This window comes from Zonotrichia leucophrys, chromosome 22 (assembly GCF_028769735.1).
Source record: "Zonotrichia leucophrys gambelii isolate GWCS_2022_RI chromosome 22, RI_Zleu_2.0, whole genome shotgun sequence".
Taxonomy (NCBI): domain Eukaryota; kingdom Metazoa; phylum Chordata; class Aves; order Passeriformes; family Passerellidae; genus Zonotrichia; species Zonotrichia leucophrys.
Window position 1 is genome coordinate 3895008 of NC_088191.1, and position 12050 is coordinate 3907057.

The 12050-nt window shown below is 41.6% G+C and overlaps 1 protein-coding gene across 6 annotated transcripts in view; it reads left to right on the top strand.

Annotated features, from left to right (window-relative positions):
* PPP3CC (protein phosphatase 3 catalytic subunit gamma) overlaps window positions 1-12050 on the top strand; it is a 69360-nt gene that overhangs the window by 31767 nt on the left and 25543 nt on the right. The gene's annotated exons all lie outside the window — the stretch shown is intronic.

A 12050-nucleotide genomic window follows, 5' to 3' on the forward strand; every position in this document is an offset into this window, starting at 1 on the left:
AAACTATCTAATTAAGAAATGACACTTAGATTATTTTCCTTTTTAACTTAATAACTGATCTGTCAAAGCTTGTAATGTGGACTTTTCTAATTACAAAATACCACCCAAACCCATGGAAAAGAGGGAAGAAGAAGGTAAAGAAGAACAAGCTGCCTCTGCCTTAAAACTTCTGTCTTGCTTTTTGTTTATTTCTAAAACTCAATATTCTAAATTCTAAAAAAAAATGTCTAAAATTTTGTATATTCTAAAACTCTTAAGTTTTCTACTCTGTGATATCACACACTTCTAACTAATTACACATCTATATAAGTTTTCTACTCTGTGATATCACACACTTCTAACTAATTACACATCTATAATCTTTGTGTTATCAATTAATTTTGGGAGTCTCTTAGGTCAAATGTAGTGACTTGTGAGTCTGTGCTGAAAGTTGAAGGATTATTTTCCTTTTTAACTTAATAACTGATCTGTCAAAGCTTGTAATGTGGATTTTTCTAATTACAAAATACCACCCAAACCCATGGAGAAGAGGGAAGAAGGTAAAGAAGAACAAGCTGCCTCTGCCTTAAAACTTCTGTCTTGCTTTTTGTTTCTTTCTAAAACTCAATATTCTAAATTCTAAAAAAAAAATGTCTAAAATTTTGTATATTCTAAAACTCTTTTAAGTTTTCTACTCTGTGATACCACACACTTCTAACTAATTACACATCTATATAAGTTTTCTACTCTGTGATATCACACACTTCTAACTAATTACACATCTATAATCTTTGTGTTATCAGTTAATTTTGGAAGTCTCTTAGGTCAAATGTAGTGGTCTCTTGTGAGTCTGTGCTGAAAGTTGAAGGATTATTTTCCTTTTTAACTTAATAACTGATCTGTCAAAGCTTGTAATGTGGATTTTTCTAATTACAAAATACCACCCAAACCCATGGAAAAGAGGGAAGAAGGTAAAGAAGAACAAGCTGCCTCTGCCTTAAAACTTCTGTCTTGCTTTTTGTTGAATTCTAAAAGTCAACATTCTAAATTCTAAAAAAAATGTCTAAAATTTTGTATATTCTAAAACTCTTAAGTTTTCTACTCTGTGATACCACACACTTCTAGCTAATTACACATCTATATAAGTTTTCTACTCTGTGATATCACACACTTCTAACTAATTACACATCTATAATCTTTGTGTTATCAGTTAATTTTGGAAGTCTCTTAGGTCAAATGTAGTGGTCTCTTGTGAGTCTGTGCTGAAAGTTGAAGGATTATTTTCCTTTTTAACTTAATAACTGATCTGTCAAAGCTTGTAATGTGGACTTTCCTAATTACAAAATACCACCCAAACCCATGGAAAAGAGGGAAGAAGGTAAAGAAGAAGCCTTAAAACTTCTGTCTTGCTTTTTGTTTATTTCTAAAACTCAATATTCTAAATTCTAAAAAAAAAATTCTAAAATTTTGTATATTCTAAAACTCTTTAAGTTTTCTACTCTGTGATATCACACACTTCTAGCTAATTACACATCTATATAAGTTTTCTACTCTGTGATATCACACACTTCTAACTAATTACACATCTATAATCTTTGTGTTATCAGTTAATTTTGGAAGTCTCTTAGGTCAAATGTAGTGGTCTCTTGTGAGTCTGTGCTGAAAGTTGAAGGATTATTTTCCTTTTTAACTTAATAACTGATCTGTCAAAGCTTGTAATGTGGACTTTCCTAATTACAAAATACCACCCAAACCCATGGAAAAGAGGGAAGAAGAAGGTAGAGAAGAACAAGCTGCCTCTGCCTTAAAACTTCTGTCTTGCTTTTTGTTTATTTCTAAAACTCAATATTCTAAATTCTAAAAAAAAATTCTAAAATTTTGTATATTCTAAAACTCTTAAGTTTTCTACTCAGTGATATCACACACTTCTAACTAATTACACATCTATATAAGTTTTCTACTCTGTGATATCACACACTTCTACCTAATTACACATCTATAATCTTTGTGTTATCAGTTAATTTTGGAAGTCTCTTAGGTCAAATGTAGTGACTTGTGAGTCACTAATGTAGTGACTCTTGTGAGTCTGTTTGCTGAAAATTGAAAATTCTCAGTATCCAGGGTTCCAGCAGGATCCCAGCAGGCAGTGGGGAAGGAAATGTTGGAAAAGCTGCAGAATTGAGGATGGAGCAGGAGGAGAAAGAGCCACGAGCCTGAGTCACTGCTTCCTTCTAAAACCTTGGGATGGGGTCAGGAGAGAGGAGCAGAATCCACCTGGGCTGTGACAGGAATTCCATGGGCAAGAAATTGGGAATACAAAGGATTGTGGCTGCTGCAGGCTCAGTGCTGGGATGGGACAGGAAGGGACAGCTCTCAGCAAAATGCCACAAATCCCAAGGTCTCAGCTCGCCCTGCAGAGCCCATCCTGGGTGACAAACCAATAAATGAATTTAAGGGATGGATACTAAGGAATGGACATTTAGGACTGGCTGATCACTCAATGTCCTGGACTGAAAATTCTCAGTGGAGGGGATGGGATGTGAGTGACAGAGCCAGGGTGGGATTTGGGGATATTCCAGCAAAAGAGGGATTGCACAGGTAAAGGGAGGGGACACAAAATGGGATAGAAGAACAAAACTATTACAAATTATTATAAAATATAAAAGCACATTACAACACTAGGGTGCTGGGCAGGGCCTCAGCTCGCCCTGCAGAGCCCATCCTGGGTGACAAACCAATAAATGAATTTAAGGGATGGATACTGGGGAATGGATATTTATGGAGAAACACTTGGGGAGTTGATCCCTGGCTGATCACTCAATGTCCTGGACTGAAAATTCTCAATGGAGGGGATGTGAGTGCAGCCAGCTGGATTCACAGAGGCAGGGCTGAGTGCAAGTGCAGCAATGTAAGGAAAAGCTTTTGGGGGAGCAGGGGGCTGAAATGTGGCAGAAATCAGCTGGAATAACCGAGGGAGTGGAAAAAAGAGGCAGCAGGAGCAGCTGAGCCTGTGGCTCTGCAGGGGAATCTTGGGAAGGGATGAGTGCAGGGGAATCTTGGAAGGATCCTGCCCAGGATTTGGGGAGAGCAGGGCTGCCAGCTTGAGCTCCAGCAGCCCCAGGCTCTGGAATGCTGACAGGTGTGGGATCTCAGCACCTCAGCACTGAGGTGTCACCGAGAGCACCCTTGGGGGGCTCGGGAGTCCTGGAATGTTCCAGAAGTGTCTGGTGGCTGGACTTTGATCCCACACAGGAGACGACACCTGTATGAGGATAGGAGGGTTTCACCGGGGTGAATGGTGAAGGGATTGGTTAATTAGAGGGTGAGACACAGGGTTTAGGATTTCTGTACAGGGGGGTTTAGAGAAGTAAGATGGAGGAATTGGGGCGTGTCCTGTCCTTCTTCTTCTTCTCCTCCATCTTCTGTGGTGATGGTGGCACTTTGAGATTGGTCATTACTAAAAGTGCACTGGTCAATAAGGGTGAAAGGTATTGGGGAAAAATGATAAATATTGTACACGTAACTTTGGGTATAAAGATAGGTGACCGCCCGGAGGGGGGACAGTGTGCTCATGGCTGGCTGCTGAGCAGAGCTCTGTCGGGCCGAGAGAAAATCTTTTAGATAAACAATTAATAAACACCGAGACCGAGAAAAGAACTGAAGCCTCTTCTGGTCCTTTGATACGTGGCTGCCCCAAGGCCACCCCGGGCCTTTCCAGGCCCTCCAAACAGCCGAAAACCGGACAGACAGGGAGCAGGGACACAGAGGCAGAGCTGGGATCTGGGATTTGGGGGATTTGGGGGTTTGGGGGGTTTGGGTGGTGCTGGCAGCAGGAGCCCCCAGGGAGGAAGGGGAAGGACACATCCCACTGTGTGTGCAGCGTTCACCTGGAAAAGGGATTAAATTCCAGAGCAGCAGCTCCTTCTGAGAGAAAAGGTGGATTTTTAAAATGTTTTTTGAGCCTTCAAATGAGAGGTGTTGGGTGGGTTTGTGTAGATCCAGGGTGGAAAAGTCCTGCTCCCACTCTCTGCTCTTAGCCCAGGTTTTACTCTCAGAACTCCACAAGTGCTGATCTGATCTCTCTATCACAGAATCATGGAATGGTTTGGGTTTGGATTTGGGTTGGAAAGAACCTTAAATCCCATCCTGTAAGAGACACCTTCCACCATCCCAGGTTGCTCCAACCCTGTCCCACCTGGCCTTGGATCAGGAACTCTTTCCTGTGCCAAGCCCTCCCCATGCTCACAGGGAACAAATTCTTCCCAATTCCCATCCAAATCCCCTTTGAGTTCAAATCCCCCTTGTCCTCTCTGCCTGTGATAATATGGAATAATTCCAAGAGGATGCATGGCCTTGGAGAACTGATGTATTGGGACAAAAAAAAGTTATTTTAGCTTTTATTTCCTCCTTCCCTTTCCCCCCCTTTTGCAGCAGGAATTCCACAAATTCCCCTCTGATCCCACAGCTCAGGGTGGGCTTTGATGGGCACAGCAAACACCCCAAACATCGGGATAAGGCAGAATCCAGAAGTTTTCATTCCCTTCCACCTCCTGTTGTATTTGTTGGGAAATGCCCTGACACAGGCAGGAATGATGAATCTGATTCTATGTTCTCAGAATAATTTATTATTATATTATATTATATTATATTATATTATATTATATTATATTATATTATATTATATTATATTATATTATATTATATTATATTATATTATATTATACTATACTATACTATACTATATTGTACTATATTATACTATACTATATTTTACTATATTATACATATATTTACTATACTTATATTATATTATATTATATTATATTATATTATACTATACTATACTATACTATATCATACTGTACTATATTATACTATACTATATTTTACTATATTATACTATACTATATTATACTATATTATACTATATTATACTATATTATATTATACTATATTATGCTATACTATATTATACTAAAGAATACAGAAAGGAGACTTAGTAAATGTTAAAAAAGATAATAATGAAAACTTGTGACTCTTTCCAGAGTCCTGACAAAGCTTGGCTCTGATTGGCCAAAAAGTTAAAATAACTCCCAGCAGAATCCAATGAAACAATCATAAACAATCTCCAAACACATTCCAAAGCAGCAAAACACAGGAGAAGCAAATGAAATAAGAATTGTTTTCCTTTTCTCTGAGGCTTCTCAGCTCCCCAAGAGAAAAATCCTGGGCAAAATATTCAGATTGACATTTTAGAGAATGTGAATGCTGCACACCCACTGTGCTGGAAGAGATTCCCACCTGAATGCACAAATTCAGCTTTCTGTAGTAGAACAGCAGCAGGTTTGGGGTATCCCAGATGGAAAAACATCCAGGTTTTCCCTGTGCTGTGACCTCTGGGAGGGTTTGGAGCAGCAGCAGCACCTCAGGAGTCACCACACCAAGCTGGGATGGTCTGGGCAGAGCCAGGCCTTGGAGTCCCTGTGGATTCCTCCCAGCTCAGGATATTCCTTAACAGTGACCTTTAACAGAGTGAAGCAGGAGGGGAAGGTTTAATTGCAGGAAACTGTCCAGTTTATCTCGGCTGTTTGAGGGGCCTGGAAAGGCCCGGGGTGACCTTGGGGCAGCCCGCGTATCGAAGGACGAGAAGAGGCTTCAGTTCTTCTTTCGGTTTTATGTTTATTAATTGTTTATCTAAAAGATTTTCTTTCAGCCTAACAAAGATCTGCTCAGCAGTCAGCCATGGGCACACTGTGCTGCCCTCCGGGGCAGGCACCTATCTTTATACCCATTGTGACGTGTACAATATTTATCATTTTTCCCCAATACCATCTATTCTTATAACTCGGTGTACTCTCAATAATAACCAATCCAAAGGTGCCACCGTGGCCAAAGAAGATGGAGGAGAGGAGGAAGAAGAAGAAGGACAGGACACACCCCAATTCCTCCATCTTACTCCTCTAAACCCCCCTGTACATAAATCCTAAACCTTGTGTCTCACTCTCTAATTAACTAATCTCTTCACCATTCACCCTGTGAAGCCCTCATCCTTGTCGTCTCCTGTGTAGGGTTAAAGTCCAGCTACCAGACACTTCTGGAACATTCCAGGACTCCCGAGCCCCCCCAGGGTCTCGGAGGCTCAGCATCTCAGGACTGAGATCTTGAGATCCGACACACACCAAGCTGGGATGATCTGAACACAGCCAGGCCTTGGCGTCCCTGTGGATTCCTTCCAGCTCAGGATATTCCTTAACAGTGACCTTTAACAGAGTGGAGCAGGAGGGGAAGGTTTAATTGCAGGAAATGATGCCAGACTGGGGGCCAAGGAGGTGCAAGGGCCAAATTTCCCTTCCAGGTGCTCCCTGTGGCTCCAGGTGTTTGCTTGGCCAGGTACAAGGGGGAATTTGTGGCTCACACAAAACCTTCCAAACCCCCAGCCCCTCCCCAGGGCTCTCAGTTCATCAGCTCAGCTGGAAATCAGCAACAAATCATTCAACAAATTCTTGCTGGGCCTCTGGCTTAGGGAAATTCTCATTTAAAAACATGAATTCCCAGCGTAATGAGGCCACAGGGAGTGGATTGGTTGATGGCTTGGTGGTTTTCTTTTGAAAGAAAAGAATTGTGAGGGGAGAGGGGAGGGGAGAAGCGTGTGAAAGCTGGAATGCTGCTGGAAGGGTTTGCTGGCCACAGATCCCAGCTCCAGAGTGCAGCATGGAAATCAGGATGAACTCCCTGATTTCCCATGGAAATTCCCCCATTTTTGGGAAATGCTGATGAGGCAGGGCCCTGCTGAAGGATCCCCTGTGGGAAAAATGCTCCTTTCATTCAGCTTTTAGTGCCAAATCCCAGAGTGGCACAGGAGGTGGGGAAGGATCATCCCATCCACAAAGCTGGAATACAATGAATAGAATGATTTTGTTAAATTAGAAAGTGAATTGTTATGGCCAGGAACAGAATCCATGGAAAGAGGGAATTTATCAGGAAAAGGATGGGATAATATCAAACCACCTTTCCCAGACCAGTTTTTCCAATCCAGTTATGATGGGACATGTGATTACTAATTATGGAATTATATGTTAATCTTTGTATATACACAAAAAGTCTGTGCTCGTGGTAGGGAAGGATCATCCCATCCACAAAGCTGGAATACAATGAATAGAATGATTTTGTTAAATTAAAAGGTGAATTGTTATGGCCAGGAACAGAATCCATGGAAAGAGGGAATTTATCAGGAAAAGGATGAGATAATATCAAACCACCTTTCCCAGACCAGTTTTTCCAATCCAGTTATGATGGGATACATGATTGCTGTCTAATTATAGAATTATATGTTAATCTAGATTTAAAATGCACTTTTTATCCAGAGTAATATTAAAGAGATCCAGAGTAACATAAAAGAGATCCAGTCAGCCCTGTAAAGTGGGAGTGAAGGTGGATTTTTGGGTTGGATTTGGGAGTTTTTTCCCTCTGTTCCCACTCTGGCAAGCTCCATGTGCAGAATTTCCTTACAGATGGTTTTGGGAATGGTGACAGAGATCAAAGATGGAATATAATGAATAGAATGATTTTGTTAAATTAGAAAGTGAATTGTTACGGCCAGGAACAGAATCCATGGAAACAGGAAATTTATCAGGAAAAGGGGTGTGATCATGGCAAGCACCTTTCTCTGACCAGTTTTTCCAATCCAGTTATGATGGGATACATGATTGCTGTCTAATTATAGAATTGTATGTTAATCTTGATTTAATGCACTTTTTATCCAGAATAATATGAAAGAGATCCAGAGTAATATAAAAGAGATGCAGTCAGCCCTGTAAAGTGGGAGTCAAGGTGGATTTTTCGGTTGGATTTGGGAGATTTTTCCCTCTGTTCCCACCCAGGCAAGCTCCATGTTTAAAACTTCCTTACAGATGGTTTTGGGAATGGTGACAGAGATGGAATATAATGAATAGAATGATTTTGTTAAATTAGAAAGTGAATTGTTATGGCCAGGAACAGAATCCATGGAAACAGGAAATTTATCAGGAAAAGGGATGGGATAATGTCAAACACCTTTCCCTGACCAGTTTTTCCAATCCAGTTATGATGGGATACATGATTGCTAATTATAGAATTATATGTTAATCTAGATTTAAAATGCACTTTTTATCCAGAATAATATTAAAGAGATCCAGAGTAACACCAGTCAGGCCTGTAAAGTGGGAGTGATGGGGGATTTTTGGGCTGAATTTGGAAGTTTTTTCCCTCTGTTCCCACTGTGGGAAGCTCCATGTGTAGAATTTCCTTACAGATGGTTTTGGGAGTGGTGACAGAGATGGAATACAATGAAGAGAATGATTTTGTTAAATTAAAAGGTGAATTGTTATGGCCAGGAACAGAATCCATGGAAAGAGGGAATTTATCAGGAAAAGGATGGGATAATATCAAACACCTTTCTCTGACCAGTTTTTCCAATCCAGTTATGATGGGATACATGATTGCTAATTATAGAATTATATGTTAATCTAGATTTAAAATGCACTTTTTATCCAGAATAATATTAAAGAGATCCAGAGTAATGTAAAAGAGATGCAGTCAGGCCTGTAAAGGGGAAGTGAAGGTGGATTTTTGGGTTGGATTTGGGAGTTTTTCCCTCTGTTCCCACTTTGGCAAGCTCAGTGTGCAGAATTTCCTTACAGATGGTTTTGGGAATGGTGACAGAGATCAAAGATGGAATATAATGAATAGAATGATTTTGTTAAATTAGAAGGTGAATTGTTATGGCCAGGAACAGAATCCATGGAAAGAGGGAATTTATCAGGAAAAGGATGGGATAATATCAAACACCTTTCTCTGACCAGTTTTTCCAATCCAGTTATGATGGGATACATGATTGCTGTCTAATTATAGAATTATATGTTAATCTTGATTTAATGCACTTTTTATCCAGAATAATATTAAAGAGATCCAGAGTAACATAAAAGAGATCCAGTCAGGCCTGTAAAGTGGGAGTCAAGGTGGATTTTTGGGTTGGATTTGGGAGTTTTTTCCCTCTGTTCCCACCCTGGCAAGCTCAGTGTGTAAAACTTCCTTACAGATGGTTTTGGGAATGGTGACAGAGATGGAATACAATGAATAGAATGATTTTGTTAAATTAAAAGGTGAATTGTTATGGCCAGGAACAGAATCCATGGAAAGAGGGAATTTATCAGGAAAAGGATGGGATAATATCAAACACCTTTCTCTGACCAGTTTTTCCAATCCAGTTATGATGGGACATGTGATTGCTAATTAAGGAATTATATGTTAATCTTGATTTAATGCACTTTTTAACCAGAATAATATGAAAGAGATCCAGAATAATGTCAAAGAGATCCAGTCAGCCCTGTAAAGTGGGAGTCAAGGTGGATTTTTGGGTTGGATTTGGGAGTTTTTTCCCTCTGTTCCCACCCTGGCAAGCTCAGTGTGTAAAACTTCCTTACAGATGGTTTTGGGAATGGTGACAGAGATGGAATATAATGAATAGAATGATTTTGTTAAATTAGAAAGTGAATTGTTATGGCCAGGAACAGAATCCATGGAAAGAGGGAATTTATCAGGAAAAGGGGTGTGATAATATCAAACACCTTTCTCTGACCAGTTTTTCCAATCCAGTTATGATGGGACACATGATTGCTAATTATAGAATTATATGTTAATCTTGATTTAATGCACTTTTTATCCAGAATAATATGAAAGAGATCCAGAGTAATGTAAAAGAGATCCAGTCAGCCCTGTAAAGTGGGAGTCAAGGTGGATTTTTGGGTTGGATTTGGGAGTTTTCCCTCTGTTCCCACTCTGGCAAGCTCCATGTGCAGAATTTCCTTACAATTGCCAGGTTTTGGGAATGGTGAGAGAGGTCCAGGTTTGGCACCCTCTGGCATTTTTAGGGTTGAAAGTCCCAATTCCTCTTGGAATTCCCTCCCTGTGTCCTGCTGAGCTTTCACTTCCCAAGTGGATCAAACCCTTGGCTTTGGGATTCACACTGAGAGGCAGAATAAGAAAAGAAGGGGATTATTTAAAATTATTTAAACCCAAAAAGCTGTGACTGCCTGGATTTGCTGCTTGGCTATTGCAAACAGGCAGGAATCAATTCCTGGAAAAGGGATCTGTGCAAAACACCAGGAAGCATCTGAGGCATGCAAGTGTAGAAATTCCCTCATTCCTCATTCCAGCCCCTCTGGAGCCCTCGAGGGCTCTCCAATGTCCAAAGTCCCCACATCCTTGGGAAGTGCCTCCACCCCAGGGAATGCTCTCTCTCCACCTCCCTGCCCTGTCCAGGAAGAATTGTGATGCCAAATTCAACCCCATTTCCCTTTAAACCCCTTCAAATGTGTTTTAAAAATCTCTGCTTTTTTAAAAATGCATCCCAAACCCTCCCCTATTGATGCTGCATCTCTGCCTTGCTTTGATGCCAGGGCTGCTTCTTCCTCCAAGTCATTTGGTTCATTTATAGCAGCCTCAGAGCTCTCCTGGCAGCCCAGAAAAGTGACATTTCTCTTGCAAGCACAGGGAGGTTAAAGCTTTAAATCCCAGAATAATTATAAATGGTTTTGTTGGGAGCGTTCCTCCTGGTAACAGATGCAATAAAACATGATTTTGCTACCGGCCTTGGCCCCGTTCTCGTTTGGAATTCCCAATTAATCAAGTTGTTAATGTGGGCTTGAATTCCAAGTGAGACACAGGCAGTGCTTTACAGCTCCTCAGGGTTTTTGGGATCAGCTGGGATGATTCCTGCAGAGTTTACCTTGCAGCTTCAGGCCTCCAGCAGCACCAGATCCAAACTGGCTGTGCTGGGAACCAACTGGGAACAGGTTAATTTAGATTGTGGTTGTTCCCAGCTGGTTCCTGGGATCTGTGCCCCAAATGGGGAATTTTAAATTGGAGGGTTCAGTGCTTCAACACCACCAGATCTAAGCTGGCTGTACTGGGAACCAACTGGGAACTGGTTAATTTAGATTCTGGTTGTTCCCAGCTGGTTCCAGGGGATCTGTGCCCCAGCTGGGGAATTTTGGAGGGTTCAGTGCTTCAGCACCACCAGATCTAAGCTGGCTGTACTGGGAACCAACTGGGAACAGGTTAATTTAGATTCTGGTTGTTTCCAGCTGGTTCCCAGGGATCTGTGCCCCAAATGGGGAATTTTAAATTGGAGGGTTCAGTTCTTCAACACCACCAGATCTAAACTGGCTGTACTGGGAACTGCTTCATTTGGGTTCTGCTGGTTGTTCCCAGCTGGTTCCTGGGATCTGTGGCCCAAATGGGGAATTTTAAATTGGAGGGTTCAGCTGGCTGTGCTGGGAACCAACTGGGAACGGGTTAATTTAGATTGTGGTTGTTTCCAGCTGGTTCCCAGGGATCTGTGGCCCAAATGGGGAATTTTAAATTGGAGGGTTCAGTGCTTCGACAAGTTCAGTGCTTCAGCACCACCAGATGTAAACTGGCTGTACTGGGAAAACCAACTGGGAACTGCTTCATTTGGGTTCTGGTTGTTTCCAGCTGGTTCCCAGGGATCTGTGCCCCAAATGGGGAATTTTGGAGGGTTCAGTGCTTTGACAGGTTCAGTGTTTCAACACCACCAGATCTAAGCTGGTTGTGCTGGGAACCAAATGTGGGAACTGGTTTATTTGGGTTCTGGTTGTTTCCAGCTGGTTCCTGGGGATCTGTGGCCCAAATGGGAAATTTTAAATTGGAGGGTTCAGTTCTTCAACACCACCAGATCTAAGCTGGCTGTGCTGGGAACCAACTGGGAACTGGTTCAGTTTGGTTCTGGTTGTTTCCAGCTGGTTCCTGGGGATCTGTGGCCCAAATGGAGAATTTTAAATTGGAGAGTTCAGTGCTTCAACACCACCAGATCTAAGCTGGCTGTGCTGGGAACCAACTGGGAACTGGTTTATTTGGGTTCTGGTTGTTCCCAGCTGGTTCCTGGGGATCTGTGCCCCAAATGGAGAATTTTAAATTGGAGGGTTCAGTGCTTCAGCACCACCAGATCTAAACTGGCTGTACTGGGAACCAACTTGGAATGGGTTAATTTAGATTCTGTTGTTCCCAGCTGG